The sequence below is a fragment of the Monodelphis domestica genome, chromosome 3 (genome assembly GCF_027887165.1).
Source record: "Monodelphis domestica isolate mMonDom1 chromosome 3, mMonDom1.pri, whole genome shotgun sequence".
Classification (NCBI taxonomy): domain Eukaryota; kingdom Metazoa; phylum Chordata; class Mammalia; order Didelphimorphia; family Didelphidae; genus Monodelphis; species Monodelphis domestica.
This window is the reverse complement of record NC_077229.1, coordinates 367,998,787-368,018,088: the sequence shown is the minus strand read 5'-3', so window position 1 is coordinate 368,018,088 and position 19,302 is coordinate 367,998,787. Positions and strand designations below refer to the sequence as shown.

At 34.0% G+C, this 19,302-nt stretch overlaps 1 pseudogene; it reads right to left on the bottom strand.

Moving 5' to 3' along the window:
• Positions 1-32: 32 nt before the first annotated feature.
• On the bottom strand, positions 33-18,258 carry LOC130458117 (type 1 phosphatidylinositol 4,5-bisphosphate 4-phosphatase-like; annotated as a pseudogene).
• Between the last annotated feature and the right edge of the window lie 1,044 nt (positions 18,259-19,302).

The following is a 19,302-nucleotide window of genomic DNA, read 5'->3' as shown; positions in this document are numbered from 1 at the left end:
AGTCATGTCTCAGTTGATACCTTCATAAAGACTCAGTAGAAAGCCTGAACCAGACAAAGCATGGCCAGCAGGATAACAAAAGAACAATCTGCAAAGATACTCCCATACTGTTGGTCATGTTTCAATGTGCTAAATGTTAAACCCATGCCATTAAAATCCAGTAATAGCCGAAGTAGAAGGAAGCAAATGCATCTCTTCTTGGGATATCTTCTCCCAACAGATGATATTTTCTTGAAGTCAGGACAATGCAGGGTTCAACTCATACATTCAATCCACAGAAAAGTATTCTTGCAGTGGCCTCAGTTGATATTGACATTTTGGGGTACAGCTCTAGAATGCAGTTCTTGAAGCCCTGAGTGTACAGGCTAGTGATTCTTTTACAAGTGCACTGAGGACAAGCTATCCACTAAGAAGTCACTTTGCAGATGAGATAGTTATAGGGGAACTGAATATATTTCTTCTCATGTGGTACCTTCTTGATTCATGTGGCTTCTTTGCAGTTACCAAACTTAACTTCAACATTAATAGGAATTATGGATTCAGCATGTGATTATATAGGCACTGACACTGTCTGAATTGGTCAAAGGTAAGTAAGTGTAGATCCTCCCTAGGCAGAATAGCCCAGTACCCCTTCAGAAACAGAGGGAATATGGTCTTATTCCCAGATCCAGACTAAGGAGCTGAGGGAGCAGTGCTTCTCCAAGGTTTTCTGTTGCCTGGGCCATCTGCTGTTTCTACCAGGTCCCTGTAATGAATTAAATTAAGGGTCTGACTAAATATGTGAGGATTCTAAAATAATCTTGTGGTCGCCAATTTAAATATAATAGCTCACGTCAAAATTACTTTTAATAGCTTTTATTTACAAAAAGGGTGGAAAAATGAAAATAGAGAAATACAAAAAGAGGGTAGAGAAGACATTTACCCTATCATACTAAATATTGTGTAAGTGCTTGGTTCAGCCCAGCAGGACTTATTAACCATCCATCAATGCAACCTGAGTTCCACCCACTGGGCCTCCTCCAAGAAGGAAAGGCCTCTCTGAAACTAATCTCTCTCTAGACACCAGGAAAGGAAGGTCAGCTACTCGATCACCCAAGAGGCAGCCAATTTCCAAGTTACTTCCAAGAGGCAGGTGACCAGTCAAAGATGACTACCAAAGACAACAAGGACCAGAAGATTGCTTACAGAAGACTCTCCATCCAAAGGAGTTCAGGGCTTTTATAGTGACTTCTTGACCCTTCTTCTCTTCACAGGGGTCAGTCACAGCTTCCAAATTGTCTATCACTGCCCAGGGAGAACAGTGTGTATGAGATCCACTTCTCACCTCTGAATGTGTCAACCTTATATCATAGGCTTCTGAAGGTATCAACTTTTATCATAGGATTAACATGTTTCTGACTGATTGAGTTATCACCCACTTTAGCAAATGACTTGGGTACACTTACTTAGTGTTAAGTAGGGGTGTTTTGATTTCTGGAGTTTTCACATATTTTAGCAAATGACTTCCTAATTCTCTTACTTCTTCAAGTAAGTGCCTTATGAATTCTCTTATTTGTTGGCTAATAAAGTGTTAACTCAAAATAGACAAGTAGAATAAAGAATTCCCTTTCACATCACCTTTCTATTTTGAAACTTGGGGCATAAAAATGTACATCTAAGGTGAGGGATTTTACTAGGGATAAAGAATAAGCATTCATTAAATACCTATCAATCACAAAAAGAAATTCATAAATATTATCTTATTTGATACAACAACATTAGGAGAAAAGAGCTATTATTATTTTCATTTCAAAGTTGAGGAAACTGAGGCTAACAGATTAAGTGAATTGAGTCCAGATCTGACTTCAAGTCTCCCTCACTCTAGACCTAGAGTTCTCTAACAAGCAGGTCAACTAGCAGCTTCAACTTGTTTCTTGTTTAGATATTTCCGTCTGTAAATTTCTAGGTGACTTGGATGCTGTTTTGCTTACTTATTTCTGGCAACTCTTTAAGGTATCTTCTTTGGAATATATGCTTAGTCTTTTCCTTCTCCTATCCTTTTTAGTTTCAAGTTCTTTTAATTAGCTTTGTATGACACCTAATAAATATAAGTTTGCCAGGCTCTGTTAAATACACTTTATTCCTTTTCTGGATAGGAATTTCTCAACCTTACTTTATAAGATGCTATCCTGTTAATAATATGTTGTCCATATCCTATTCTTGTATACTACCTTTTTAGACAACTATCCATTTTCCTAGTTAATTATTCTCATCTTCATCCTTTACCTTTAAAGGTGGCAATGAGAAAAACACAGATTATAGTTCTTTGCTCTTCAGTATCTTCCTTAGGATTTATTAAAAATGCCTCATAGATTCATCTTGGAAGTTTTATTTTGCCATTTGTGTCATTAATTATGAAATGTTCAACTAAACTGGTAGAGTTTCTTGTAATTATTCTACACTCAATTGAAATGGCAACTCTTCAAAGGAATCTTAATTTATTTAACCAGACTAGACTCCAATCTCCAAGTTTACTTTTCCACTTCCCTTCATTCAACAGTTAACACACATTGATGAAGTGCTTAGTAAGTGCTAACCACTGTGTTAAATGCTGGAGAGAGAAAGTTAAAAGAAGATTTCCTGCTGCTACCTTTATTCTCTTTTTTTTTAATCAAATAAGAATCATAGAAATTAATATTAGAAGAATAATTAAGAGATCATCTATGCTAACTACTTTATTTTTATCTTAGAAATATTCCCAAGATTATAGAATAAGAAAGTAGCAGATGTAAGATTTAAAGCAATATTCTTTAATACCACACTAGGTTTTCTTCCACTATAATTGTCTCATGTGTTTTAATTCTTCATTTTATTTTCTATTATTCCAATGGTTTATAAAAGAAACTGGAATAAAAATACAATGCATAAAAATACCAAAGTGGAAGGACAGATAGCCATTTTCCATATTTCAATAAATTTTGGATAAGCATTCTTTGAATAAATTTGTTAGTGTGTATATCTGGGAAAGACTGTACAAATGGACAAATGAGGGCTGGAAGTTTAATAATTTGATATAAAGAAAAAATAGAATTATCACAAGTCAAGAATGATATGAAAGGAAGGCCCCCCAAATGCTCTACTTGTAGCTTCAGAATATGAAGAAAAAGTGAAAAGATGCAGTTAGTTAATAGTGACTTCTAAATTTTTTGCTAGGGATATATCACATACTGATAGGGAACAAAACAGGTAAGTAAGTAGGTACATATCTGATTTATGCAAAATATAATGTATGATGGGACATAATCTCAAAAACAAAGCCATTAGCAACTGAGGAAGAGTAAGGCTTTCAAAAATTGAGATATAAGGATATAAGGAAGTCTTAGAAATCAAGAGGTAGAAAGGAGGAAAGAAGAAATTTCTATGATAGAATAAGACTATTCAAAAGCAATGAAGGCAGGAAATGGGGACAGTGAATAAAAATTAGGACAGTGTAACTTGGACAGACATAATTCAAAAATGAAAAGTTCATATTCTTTCCATTTTTCTGGAGTTCTATAATAGTTCAAAGCCCTAGTTGTTCTATAATACTTGTGCCCATTTTATCTAGATGTTGTGTCAAGGAAGTTCATACCCTCCCCCTCCTGGATTGCTGACCTGGTCCGTCAACATTCTTAAAATGTCAGCTCAGCATCTGTGAAGGACAGTAAAAGAAAGTGGGCAAGGAGTGACCTGAGGGCTTTTGGAAGAAGCAGGAACAGAGTAAGCACTTAAGGGGGAAGAGGAAGGGACTAGCAGGCCAGGCAACATGTGGTCAGGTTAGTTAGAGGAATTATTGTCTACCCTTTCTAATAAACTTTATAATATATATATGTATGTATATATATATGTATATATATATATATATATATGTATATATATATATAATTTCAATTATTGCAGTTGGCAATCATTAGTCAGGGATTTTTTAAAGATGTTTAATTTTCTTCTGAGAAGTTTTGAATGAGTGCTTAGATAAACTTAAGGATAGAAAAGACTTCAGTTGCTCACCTGCCTGCATACACAAAACTGGCAAAGAAAGAGAAGCAGAACTGTCTAAAGCTCCTCCCCAGATCAATTGGTAAGAAAAGTCCCTCCCATGTGTTTCCCCACCCCCTTTCTGTTACTTTAGCCCAGGGTGGGTCAGTAGAGTCCCAGCCAGAGCACAGGAACCCAGCCTAGCCCAACCCCTGACTTCCCCAGGTATGAGAAACTGTGAGCTCCTACTGCTGCTTTGCCCAGCCAGGTGCTGTGCTGAGTGAGTGTGGAGACACCCCTTAAATTAATCATGGGTGTCCTTCTAGGCTGTGGATTAGAGTTAGGGGCTCCCTGGGGCAGTAGAGAAGGGAAAGGATGCCTTTTGCACAAATGGGACCCGGTCCTGACTTTTCAAGCCCAGCTTCTGGGACTCTTGATGCAAAGCCCTCCCACTGCACTTGGCACAGCATAGGCCTTGCCCAACTGGGGGAAAAATACACAGAGGTGGCCCCCTAGGAATTGGTGTAAGACCCCCCTTCAACTTTTGATTCTAGCAAGTGAGGGGCTGGAGCAGAGTGTTAAAAAAAATAGCACTGATTCAGCAGGTCCCTCGAAGTTACCAGTGTCCCCCAACTTTTGAAAGAAACATATGACTGTTCACTCTGGGAGAGGGGAAGGGATTCAATTCCATTTTTTCCCTTTACCCCTTCCCCCCCTCAAACAGTTCTTAGAACTGGGCTAAGAGGAAGTGCTTTTTGGAATTATTTTCTTTCTTCCCTTCCCCTCCTCTGCACTTTCCTTCAGACTACAATTTTCCTTTTATAAACTGGTGGGTTTAAGGACCCAATAGGAACTCCTGCTCTTCTACTTTCCACAGCTAAAAGGGTTCTATTTCCCCTTCTCACAGTGCAGGGGAAGATGGGGAAACCCCATAAATTAATTCTGGGGGTCCTTCCAGGCTGTGGACTAGGGTTAGAAGCTCTCTGCTCCCCCATGTTGAAAACATGTGGCCACTGACTAACCTCTGGGGGATGGGAAACTGCATTTTTACAAGGAAGTCCTTTTTTGAATTTTCTCTCTCCCTATACCACCCTCAAACTTTCCTTGCAGACTGCCTGCCTTCTTTAGCTTTAGCATATCAAAAGCCAGAATATTTTTTTTTCCTTTCTCTTCCTTTATGTGACTCCTTTTAAATAAAGGCATAACCTCAAGTGCCTTCCACCCCACAAGCATTTATAGTGCCACCTGCTGTCAAGAATTAAAACTGCAGGAAAATAAAAAGAATTCCATTGTTATTCCTACTAGTAATCTAAAATAATGAGGTTAAATTGAATACATTTAAATAAAAGGATTATTAATAGGAAATATTATTAATATTGAATTTAAATTAAAACCAAATTTATTGAACAAATCCAACATTAAATCAAATTAATTACATGCAATATTAAGAAATAATTTTAGAACACAATAGTATTAATATCAATAATAATTATTAATTTTGAAAAACTATTATTAGTCACTATTAATAGCTAATGATTTTTATAGATGATTGATACTTGTTTATGGTTGTTTATTGTTATTGATTATTGTCAATAATGATTATAATAAATGCATGTTATTAATTATAAATGACATCATCAATAATTATAATGAATGCATATTGTTATTGATTATTAATAACAATTATTACACTAATTACACATTCATTATTGATACTATTGAGATACAACAATTACTGTTTCCTTACATTAGCTTTTTGTTTTATACCTCCACTTATTGTCTTCAACAATAACATTGAAGCAATTTGTGTCTCCATTTTTTTATGTTTTAGGAACTTTTCATGGTTTAAGCTGACCATTTAGCAATACTCAAACTAGCTTAAATAGGACATACAAACTAGACAATATGGGAAATACTACAATACATCAAGGGAAATCAGGAAATATTCCTTCTGATTCACCTCTGAATAAACTTTTTTAATTCCTGGAGTGATCCTAATTTGCCTAAAAAGAATTGAATGACAAAGAAAGAAGCTAGGAAGCTTTTTAAGGCATGGATGGACATATCTCTTACCTAGCCAAAATATGACTCTTTTGACTTCAACAGCTTAAAAGATGTGAAGTTAGGCATTTAAAAGAAAGAGTCCATGGATTTTAAATACTGGTTCTTGTAGGCATATCATGTTGATAAATTGACCATTCCCTCCAGTGAGGAAACCATTCTTTCTTTGGAATCAAACCATTCCAGCTTAACTCCTTCAGTGAAATCTAGCAAGAAACACACTCTATCATCCCACCTGGCCTATGAGGAGGTTTCTCCTCATACTGACCCAAACCATGAGTTGAACACCTCAGCTCCTCTCCCTCTCAGACTGCATGAATCCCCTACTCATCCCATCCCCTTTTCCCCCAATCTACCTCTCTAACCTCCCTTAACACCCCACCACTACCCAGTGCCTGCCCATATCCCCTATCCCCATCTGTACTTCAATCCTTTTCTTCTTACCTACTTACCTACTTCTTACCCACCTTACTATGACTCCTCTAGACTACTTCCATCCTACTCCTCTACACCCTATATCAGGTATAACCCCCCTCCTCTCTATCTCACCCCCAACAAAACCCTCATTCCTCTCCATCCTGTCCCCAGTCCCTCCTCTGTTCCTCTCCATCACGCCTCCAGCCCTGCCCCTGATCTTTTCATCCTGTTTCCCCACCACCTGACCAGCTCCATTCCACCACCCCACCCCTTTCCCCTATTAGCCTCTCTGCAATTTTTTCCATTGAACTCCACAACACAGGTCAAGCAGCAGTTACCACAGATGATGCAAATAAAGGTCTTGTCTCTCTAAGAGATATACCTATATATAAGAGATGTGGAGATTTAGTAAACATTACTTCCTCTCCACTAGACATTGAGAGATTCAAAGAAAAACTGCCTTCATTTGAAACTGAGACTATATTGTTAATAAATAGGGTTGAGAAAATATTTTCATACATATAACCCCACATGGGTTGATGTAGAAGGTTTTCTCTGGGCCTTGCTAACAGAAAGGGGAAGGGATAAGATTCTTACTCTTGCTAATCAGGCCCAAGGAGGGGGGAAAAACTCGTTGGCCAACTGAAAATCCCAAATAGGACCCAAATTCAGGGTAAAATTGCTTACAACTATGCCTGGTTAGAAATGCTCATCTAAAATCTATGAGAGCCTGTTATGATAAGCCTGGTACATGGACCCAATTTGAAATCTTAATCAACAAGATAATGAGAACCCTTCCCAATTTATGGATAGATTTATTGAGCTGGGAGGATGTTATATGGAGTTTGATCTTTATAGGGAAAGAGATGTTAGACAATCAGAATGCAATTTGTGAAAAATAGTTGTAAGATATTTAGGAATTATTTTATGGCTAGCTGTTCAAATTGACCTACTATGGACTTTGAGGAATTGAAAAGAATGGCAGTTTATGCTTTTGAAGGGAATAAGGAAAAGAAGAAGGAGAGTCCTGATTTAGTGGAAGCATTCAGGAAGGAAATAAATGAATTGACTGCTAAACAGAGTGAGAAGGATAAAGAGAATGCTACTTTAGTAGAGACATTGAGGAAGAAAATGAAAGATTAACTGAAATAGTTGGAAAGGTAAAGCAAGGAGAGGTCATAGATCCCTTACAAGAATACACAAAAACAAAAAACAAAAACACTAATATGTTATTTTTGTGGAAAATTGGGTAATATAATTATGAATTGTAAGAAGAGAAATCAGGAAAATAGAAATAGAAATTTCAAGAATAATGATAATAATAGGAGGAATAGTTATACAAATGAGGGAAATCAGAACCCACAACCCAACATCTGTACTCCGCATGGGAACTCCCCTCAGTATGGGGGACCCCAGAGGTGTGGACAAAGGGATTTTAATGACTGATGGTACTTGGGAGGGGAAGGACTCTTGATGAGTCTGGAGGTGAATTTTAAGCCTTCGCAGACCTCATTGCTTTATTGATGTTAACTATTTCAGTTCATTCCCCTCCCCAGAATGAAGAAATCTCTGTAATATAATTCTAAACACAAGATGTATGTAATTTACTGTAATCCATTTCATAATCTATCAAAATTTTAATATTCTGTTAAATTGCCTTAATTTGTAACCCCCCATGATTGTACTGAAGAATATATTTGTACAAAGACCACAACAACATTTTCTTCATTCTTTTGCCTTTGTTAATTGTCATACAGAGCTGATGGATGAACTCCATAACATTGGTTTCTACCTGTATAAAACTTTTTGAGAATTTAATTATCTAATAATCTCAATTTATTTTAATGGGTTTTCAGAATAATATTCAGGTATCTGGGAGCATCCCTGCCTCTGACTGATTATTTTCTTGCCTCTGAGTAGTTTGTAACAAGAGGTAAGGGTTCATTTGTAGGTGAAGTAGAGTGAAATGGCATTGTTGTATTTTACATCTCTGCATTTATTATAAATGTAATGGATGACATATCTGCAGTGATCTTCACTTTTTAGCCCTTGGCTCCATGTGAAAATGGTTGGGACATATTGGAGATAGTTCTGTTACACTGTTACAGTTTCATTCCAAGAGGGAGGGAGGTGCCCAAGTGGCTTAGTTACTCTGTGATAGGTTATAATTTCATCCAGGAGGAGGGAATGATTTTTCCTGCAAAGTCTTGTACCTTCAAAATGGATTTATTATGTATCTTTTCATCAACTATAATAGAAGTTTTTTGAATTTCTCTCCTACCAAATTTTGGAATTATGGTAATAATAGACTTTGTTAAAAACATCTCTTCTAAGGTTGAAATACTGGCTAAATTTGCAGACTATGTGACAAATATTCATGATTTCAAAGGTTTTTAAATGTCTTACATCAAGTATAAATCCTCATATGAATCCTCATGGTAGTGGGTTTGTTTGCTAATGTCATTAATGGGCTCTTATAATTTTAAGGATATGGGTACTTCTTAGAATCTGTATTAGTTGCCGTACTATTTTTTTTAAAAGCTTTTACCTGGTGAAAAAGTTATGTACACTCACACTGTGGATTCTGATCAAGTTAAGAAGGATATAAATTTCATTTTTGAGTGAGCACCTTTTATATTGTGCCTCTTCTTGGCTAACACATTGTCACATGTAATATGAACTGTGAAATTATGGTATTTTTCATTATTTTTTTCTCTTTATGTTTGTAATAGGATATTTTATTTCTTTTTTATTTCCTAACCTTGGTGATAATTGCATTACATGAAATCTGTATTAATGTTTTTTTTTCCTTGAAGGATACAGTTTACAATATAAATTTACAGTATCTATTAGCCCTAGTAATATGCATACCCAAAAGGCTTTAGACTATGGAAACCTGACATACATTGGTAAATGTTATGGAGATTTTTTAAATGATTATGTCTGATTCCAAGAGAAGGGAACAAAAGAGCCAATACACAGTGCCAAGTAGCACAAGGTCAAAATAGACTAAATTCAATCCAGGAAGGATTGCTGAACTTCTATGGCAATACAAAATGACTTGAACCTAGTGTGCAAATTGAGGTTGCAGCACTTGACATATGTTAAGATGCAGGACTCCTTGCACCACACTCCATATGCAATATTCTTAATCAAGTTCCTCAGTTTAGCTATCATCCTGGATCCCCTTATCTCTGACAGTGAAGGTAAAATCAGGCCAGGGAATGATTTTTCCCAATTGGTGCTGAAACTTAGTCCTTTCTCTCTTATACTTTGGCAATTTTCTGTAGTCCTGGCTGCAAATGGGTAAAGTGCTATATTGCTTCTATTGTCCTACAGGTTTTTAGGATATAAGTAACTTTAATTTGACCTTGTTACTGATTCAAGGACCTGTTACAGTTTTATTTTTTACTCAGAATTTTATACATGTAAATTATTTTATTTTATTTTTTATCATTTTGTCATTTCTTATTATTTTTATACAGAATTTCATTTTTACTCTTTTATTTGGAATTTTTTGGGGGTGGTTTGTTTTTGTTTTTGTTTTGACAATTATTTCATGTACCTAATAACTCAGTCATGTATCCCAGTGTGATTCTGGTTTTTGTCAACACCGTTATTATCCTAGAAATCCAAGATTTAAAATTTTGTGGATAAATTTCAGTAAAAGAAACTTTCCAACACCCCAAATCAAGAAAGTGGATCCTAAAAAAAGAAATAAAGTGGATCTTTTTGGAGAAGGTGCTTTAAAGATACCTGGAGAAGCCATACACTGCATCAAAAGATCAAGAATGAACTTTGGGTTACAATGAAGTGAACTGAAGGGGGTTAAACATACTAATTCTGAATGTAAACTCTTATGCCAAAGGGGACTGACCCCTAATTGGCATTTTGCCAATGCGTCTATCAATCAGTTTTTGTATTTTACTCTCAGCTCAAACTATTGTAACTTCCTCTTAGAAAAATACAATATTGTATGTACTTTTAGCTAAAAGGTATTTAGAGTTATGAGATAGTTATATTTAAATGATCCATTGGGGAGACTGGTCTCCCAAAGGATCACAGGTAGATTTGGTGTCAAAGAAGTTCATATTCTTCACCTCCTGGATTGCTGACCTGGTCCATCATCATTCTTAAAATGTCAGCTCAGTGACTGTGAATGTCAATAAAAGAGAGTGGGCAGGGACTGATCTGGGGACTTTTGAAAGAAGCAGGAACAGAGCAGGCAGGTAAGGGGGAAGAGGAAGGGACTGGCAGGTCAGGCAACACATGGTCAGTTTACTTAGAGTAATGATAATCTACCCTTTCTAATAATCTTTATAAAATATATATCTGGGTAGAAATATTATATCTATTATTAAAATGTTCAATTGACCTATAAATCTCTCCTAAGTATTTATCATAACTGTAATTTAACTTTTGACCCATACCTCAAAAATCAGAGATGAATAAGATCCTATAGATATTTGCTGGAGAGTTTTCCGTAATATTGTTCTTTTGATTCATTTAGTGCTTCAAAAATAGAGGAGGAATAGTCAACTAAACCTTATGACTATCCATAGTTTTAACAGTCCATGTGAAAAGCATTTCAATACTGTTCACCATCTTCTGCATAGAAAGCAAATTAATTTTATAAAAATGTCTTTTTGAGTAGTACATTCTCTCCCTCCTTCCCTCACTGAGATGTTAAGCAAGCATGTGACATCAAATAAAACATAGTAATCTTTTTTTGTAAAAGAAAACTCAAAGACCAAATAAAAAAAGTAAAATACAATATGCTTTTGTCTGGATTCAAACTCCATCAGTTATTTCCCTGGAAGCAACTAACATTGTTCATTGAGTCCTCTGGGATTTTCTTGCATCATTGTATTGTGGAAAATAAGTTTTTCACAGTTGTTATTCCTACATTATTGCTGTTATTTTTTATAATATTCTCCTGATTCTACTTATTGCACTCTGTCAGTTCATGCAAGTCCTTCCTGGTTTTTCAAAAATCCTCTTGCTTTATTTCTGGAAGGACAAGAGTTTTCCATTGCAATCATATACTTTGTAATTATTTGCCACCACAAAAGAACTGTAATAAATATTTCTGTAAAGTAGGTAATTTTCCTTTTAAAAATTATCTTCAGAATATATACCTACTATTGCTGAGTCAAAGGAAATGTATGGTTTTGTAGTCCTTTGAGTCTATTCCCAAATTGTTCTCCAGAATGATTAAATCAACTCATCACACTTCCAACAGTTCTGTAGTGTCTCAATATGCCCACGTTCACTCCAATTTTTATCTTTTTCTTTTTTTGTCTTAATGGTCACTCTTATAGGTATGGGGTGGTATTTCACATGTGTTTAAATTTTCATTTCTCTAATTAATTGTGATTTTGAGCATTTTCCACATAACTATAAAGGACTTTAATTACTATGCCTCAGAACTGCCTGTTCACATCCTTTGCATTTCTCAATTGGAGAATGACTTGAATGAATATACATTTCTCTATGAATTTGAGAAATGAGGCCTATATTGAGACTTTTGAAATTTTTTCAACATCATTATTTTTGTGTATTACCTTTTATCCTATTCCCTCTATCTCATTTATACTGCTCTCTTTTTTCCTCCTGCCCTTTCACAAATGTTTTTTTCTTCTGACAAAGGCAGACCCCAATTTGCATTATTTTCTACCACCCTCCCCCAACCATCACTGTCTAATCCTCTTCCCTTCCCACTTTCCTGAAGGGTAAGAGACATTTCTATGCCTAACTTAGTGTATATGCTCTTCACTCTTTGAACCAAATTCCAAAGAGAGTAAGGGTTAATATGTTCCACTCACTAATTTCCCATCTTCTCCTTCAGTGACTCTTTTATGGGAGATAATTCACCCTTTTCTATCTCTTACTTCTCCTTTCTTCCCTTGTATTCATATTTTTTATCCCTTGATTTTATTTTATTTTTAGGTATCATCCAATCATATTGAAATCATGTCCTTTCCCTCTGTCTATGTGTACTCCTTTTAACTGGTCTAATAGTGATCAAGTTCTTAGGAGTTACAAGTAGTATATTTTTATCTTGGGATAAAAGCAGCTAACCTTATGAAATTTATTATGCTTCTCTGTCCTGTTTACTTTTCTGTGATTCTCTTTAGTCATATTCATATGAGTACTTATGTTTTTATCATAATTATAAAATGTGTATTATCTTTATGTGTTGAATAAAGTCTAAGCTCCATGAGAAAAGGTGCCACTTTGAAGCATTTTAACCCTTAAAATGTTGTTCTTTACATATAAAAGAGTTAATGGAATATATGTGCACATATTTTAAAATTCAATATAAATTACAAGTATTCAGATAAAAAATTGAAGAACATTTTATTAATAAATTATGTTTGATCATTAGCCTTTGTAATAGTTTATTTTAATCATATATGTTATCAGTCTAAACTTTTTGTTCCTATATGAGAAATTTTTTTAAAATCTTTAATAACATGAATACAATTTTCATTATCATATTAATATCTTTCCTTTTTTAAAATTATATTTTTCATTCAATTCCATGTTTAATTTCTTAATGGTTATATTTATCAAGGGTACTTAAAACTAAGCTAAAGTAACAATCCTTTTAACTTAAAAGTATAAAATACCATGAATTTTGAAATGGACAAGTTTTTCATTTATTTAATAAATATTATAAATGGAAAAAATCACATTATACTCACTTTCTGAAATATCTTTAAGAATAGTTTAGATAGCCCTGAAAATATATTCATTGACAGAAAGTTGAAGTGAAATATATATATTGTCTTCTCTATACTTTTCATTTTTCTAAATTAAATTTTTAGAACAGGACAGATTTGGGGAATAACATTTAAAAATAGTTTTCTTGATAGCTACAAACAGTAATTTAACTATTGGTATTTTTTAGGGTTCACTTTATGTTTTATTTTTTATTATTAATTTTATTTTTTCTAATTGTGTGTCCATACAAGTCTTTTTCCTTATTAACTCTTTGTAGTAAAAACCCAGTAGTACTATGGCAGGATCAAAGAGAAGGCAGTCTTTTAACTCCCTTTGGGCATAGTTTCAAATTGCCTTCCAGAATTGTTGGATCAATTCACCACTCCACCAGCAATGCGTTGATGTCTCAATTTTCCAACATTTATTACATTCCTTTGCTGTCATGTTAGCCAATCTGCTAGGTGTGAGGTGATACTTCAGCGTTGTTTTGATTTGCATTTCTCTGATTACAATAGATTTAGAATTTTTTTCATGTGTTTATTGATAGTTTTGATTTCTTAATCTGAAAATTGCCTATTCATGCCCCTTGCCCAATTGGGGAATGTCTTGATTTTTTTGTACAATTGATTAAGATCTTTATAAATTTGAGTAATTAGACCTTTGTCAGAGTTTTTGTTATGAAGATGTTTTCCCAATTTGTTGCTTTCCTTCTAATTTTAGTTGTATTGTTTTTGTTTGTACAAAAAGTTTTTAATTTAATGTAACCAAAATTATTTACTTTACATTTTGTAACTTTTTCTAACTCTTGCTTGATCTTAAAATCTTTCCTTTCCCAAAGATCTGACAAGTATACTATTTTGTGTTCACCTAATTTACTTATGATATCATTCTTTATATTCAAGACATTCACCCATTTTGAGTTTATCTTTGTGTAGGGTGTTAGATGTTGATCCAACCCCAACCTCTTCCATATTGTCTTCCAATTTTCCCAGCAGTTTTTGTCAAATAGTGAATTTTTGTCCCCAAAGCTGGGATCTCTGGGTTTATCATAGACTGTCTTGCTGAGGTCCCTCATCTCAAGTCTGTTCCACTAATCCTCCCTTCTGTATCTTAGCCAGTACCATACTGTTTTTATGACCACTGCTTTATAGTATAGTTTGACGTCTGATACTGCAAGGCCACCTTCCTTTTACAAATTTTTTTCAATATTTTTCAATATTTTTTCTAATATTTCCCTTAATATTCTTGATTATTTTGTTCTTCCAAATGAACTTTTAAACATTTTTTAACTTAGTAAAGAGGTTTCTTGGTAGTTTAATGGGTATGGCACTAATTAAGTAAGTTAATTTGGGTAGGATTGTGATTTTTATTATGTTAGCTCGTCCTACCCATGAAAAAAATCCCCTTTTAATATTACTGAGCCCAATGTTCCAGGTTTTCCTGCACTGAAGCTGATATTTAATGTCTTATTTTCCCTCTTAGCTTCTTTATGTACAATTTGATAAATATATCCTTTTGTTTTTATTCAAGAAATTTATAAAATAATTAACACCGAAGGCCAAAAAAATGACCCTTAGGATACTCTGAAATACTGAACTCTGATTGACTATTCTATTGTTCTGTCCTTTTAACCAATTTATAAATTCATCTAACTAGTATCTAGTCCAGTGTTGGTGAATGTTTTTGAGATCATGTGCCCAAGCCACAACTTCAAGCTGACTGATTCTCCAGCATTACCCTAGACAGTTAAGGGAGGAAGGGCTCACATTGCGTGGCTGGAAAAAGGGGAGAGGCATGCAAAAATGTCCTTTGGCACTGTGTAGAGGGGGAGCAGAGCAGTCCCCTCTGTGCCACACTAGAACCCATGCCACATTTTTGCCACAATGAATCTAGACTATATGTCTTCATCTAATAAAAAAAATTAGAATGAGAGGTTTTTTTCCCCAAAATAGGGACACTGATACTGAAAGAGGTGACAAATGGCAACTTTATGAACCTTGCACCAATTATCAGGATAATAGATTGAGAATAAACTGTGGAATAGGGGGCATTCTCAGATAGGGTTCAATAGAGACTCTAAGCTGAAAGAACAATTTTAGGAGCAAACAGTAGCAATGTGATTGTGACTCTCATGGTCAGAGGAGGAATACAGTTGAATGTTCCAGCTCAATCTGAACCCTGCATATGAATTACCAGGGCAAGAATCCTGGACCAAAGAGGAGCCTTGCAGTTCTGCCACCCTGAACCAGTAGAGCATCCTGACTAATTAATAGTGACTGAATTAGGCAACAATTTGCTTTTGCTCAGACCCAAAATTGGATCAGTAAACTGAAGACCTTAGACATAGGGGAAGAAAAGTTATACTTTACCCTGGAACTGACCACTTTGGAAGTACTAAGAGCATGCAGGTTCCCAGTATGATTTGTGTTTTAGAATCCTGAATAATCCAGAACTCAAGTGAAGAAGAAAACAATAAGACCATCCCATTTATTTGTTCCCAAAGGACACAGAGCCAACACCTAACATTGAACTTGAAATCAAGAAATAGACTATAAAAATGAACAACAAACAAAAAAAAAACCCTTACCATAAACAAGTTATTATGGTGACAATGATGCTCAAGACACAAATCTAAAAGAAAAGAATAACTCAAGCAAAGCCTCAAAGTAAAAACACAGTTTGAGCACAATTTCAGTTATAATTCCTAGAAATCATGAAGCAAACATTTTTAAAGAGTTATTTTTTTAATTAAGTGAAATGGGGTTTCTGGCCAAAAATATGGAAAAGAAAAAAAGAGAATTGTAGAAGAATTATTAAGTGAGTTAACAATTTCACACAAGGTATGACATCTTGCTAAAGCAAGAAACTCCCAAGCATTCAATTAGATTAATAGATTAAATAGAAGCTAATAACTTACAAAAAACACAGAATATTAAAACAAATTAAAAAGACTGAAATTTAGAATAAATAGATTTTTCATAGGCTAACAATGGTTTTGAAAAACCAACTGAAAGGAAGAAAAAAATCAATGGACTCCTCAAATACCACTACCAAAACAAAAAGTTACCTAACATCATAAGAATTCTGAAAATAAAACTTCTCAGATCTTTTAGCTCCAGCAAGTAAAATAGAGATAGAAAAAATAATTAATTTCCTCTTTGACTAAAAGACAAAATGAAAACTTCTAGGAATTTTATAACTAAAATCCAGTTTCTGGGTCAAAGAAAAATACTGTAAGCCAACAAGCAGTCAGAAAGTAAGAATTCATGTATTGAGAATTTAATTAGGATCATATGTAATTTAGCAAATACCATATTAAATAAGTAGAAAAATAGGAATATGACACTCCAGAAGGCATGGTATATGTCTAAAGTAAATAATAATTTACCCATCAAAACTTATTATAATATTACAATGGTAAAAATTTATTTGAAAAGATCAGACCATGTAAAAGCTTTTGAAGTTCAAAGCTTTGATATTAAGAGACATATACTAAATTAAACATTAATTAATTAATAGGAGTAAACTATTTAGATTCTATATGAGGATATGATACCTGTTACCTTTCTCAACACTATCATCATCAGAAGATATAGAGAGAATTGACTTAGAAGACCTGGGAGTAGATATTAGTAATTGGATGATCTTAAAAAAAAAAAAAGAATTTCAAGAGAGAAGTGAAAGAGATTGGAAGAAGGGGAAAGGAAATTAAAATTCAGATAAATAATCTTACATAAGTAGTGTATCCTACTAGACATATATACCAACCAGGAGAAAGAAGAAAGAGAGAGTACCTACTTATTAGAACCTCTCATTCACACTGATCAGAAGAAAAACCACAAAGACTCAGCTGGATTGAGAAACATTTCACTCTACAATGAAATAAAAGAGTATGAGAAGGAGGAGAAAGGATAGATTTAAGGTGGCTTTAAACTAAAGCAAAACAAACTCTAAGGATGTATAAAAACAAAGCAGTTTTTATTTTATAGCTCTTTTTAAGGTGGCAAAGAAGAGTAGTCTGATTAAATGTCTATTGTAGAATAGTTGAAATTTTATGATAGTTAAATATGATTGAATGCTATTATAAAGTAAGAAATGATTATGAAAATGTCTTCAGAGAAACCTGGTAAGATTTATATGAGCTGATACAATATGAAGGGAACAGAATATGAAGAGTTGTATAGCAATATTGTAAATGTAAATGTGAATAACTTTGAAAGACTTGGGAACTCTGAGTAGTGGGAAAAAAAAAATTATGATTCCAGAGGACTAATGATGAAGCAAGCTACCAACACCTGGATAGAGAGATGAAGGCTTCAGAGTTCAGAATTATACGCATATACCTCACTCCACCTCCACCTTCACATGTTTGTGTGTGTGTATGTGTGAGTGAGTGTGTGTGTTTTCCCTTCCTTTTGTGGAGATAGTTAATGATGAAATTTGGTTTGATCCAAGATTTCCTTTTTCATTTTCTCTTGGAAGGGTGGCGTTGTAGTAGGAAAGAAAAAAGTTAGATTTTTTTCTTAAGGAAAAGAAAATATAATTAAAATATAATTTACATAAACAATAACATCCTCTAATCCATAAACTTAACCATTTTGCAACTCTGTCACCAAAGGAAATGAGTCATTGCAATGTATATCCTCTTCTTGGTGTATGCAACCTGACTTTTAATGATCACTACTAATTCTTTTCTAGGTATTCACTAATCATTCCTAATAGAAATATGTATATATTAGTTGGTGGTTACTGATATTTTTGAAGTTGCCTTTTGCCCTTTTAGTAGTAACAAGGTTCTTGTAGTTTTTCTAAGAATTTTGTATCCCATATACTTTCAGGCATATTGAAAATCAGTTCCTTAGTAACCATAGAAAATGGTTCCTTGAGCACACACTTCTGTTTTCTTAGACTAAACTACTGCTTTTTGTACTTTTTATACTCCTTTATTGCACCTCTATTACCATCAGAAGATGACAATTGTTCCAACACCCATGAAGACAGCTGAAGCAGGCACTGTGTAGTGGTTAGAGTTTGTTCAGATGTCAAGGATGCCAAGGTCATTCGTACATTTCATCCCCTACCACTGAAAGTCAAATTTTCTTATTTTCTATTTTAAATTCTAGTGCCTTTTATTTAGATTGTTGCATTGGCCTTTTGATTGATTTCCCTTGATTCAGTCTTTCTTCTTTCTAACCAGTTTTCAGCATAATTACTAACTCATTAGTTCCAAATACAGAACTGACCATGTCACTGAACTCACTGTATCCTTCTCAAAATATTCATTAGCTTTGTTTTATTAACATTTTTTATTACATCTCAAGTGAACTACAAATTTCTTTGGTATTTAAAGCTGTTCACAAACTCCCATTTTTATTTCTCAAGTTATTTTATGCTCTGATCCTGTCAAAATGATTTACACTCTATTTGTTTTTACCCCTTTTCTTTTGGTAGTCCCTTAATTCTGAAATGAACCCATGTCTCACTTCCATCTCTTAGTATCCTCATTTTCCTTTAACAAAGGCATAACACAGATGCCACATCATATACAATCAGAGTGCTCTTCAAAGCCATCAATGCTTTTTCATTCCATAGATGATATTGCTTGGGAAAGGAACAAACACTTATTAAGGACTTATTATATATCATTCCAATGGTTGATCACTCCTCTACTTTTCTTAAGAAATCAAGAATACAATCTCTTTGATAACTGATTCTTGATTTGTGTTTGGTATGTCACCCTATTGCCCTTAGAATATTAAAATATCTGCTTTTTTATTTTCATAGTTATTCTATTCAAAATACAACTCTACTAAGTAGAAAATTTGTTATTATCCACTCTAAGAAAAAAGGGAAAAATTTATGAACTTGTTTTTAAAAAAACAAAGTGTTTGTTATATTTTAAGCTTCCAAAATGTTATCTTTTAATACATTTTGTAAAATTTCAGGAATGTAATTTAATGTTTAAGATTATTTGCCATATTCAAATGAGACTGTAAAAGAAAGTGAGTTGACATTTGTTTTCAGCAATCATAATATTGAAATTATATATTTCCAATGAAAAAGAAGTTCTCAGAGAAGTACATTAGTTCACTACTTATTTTTTTT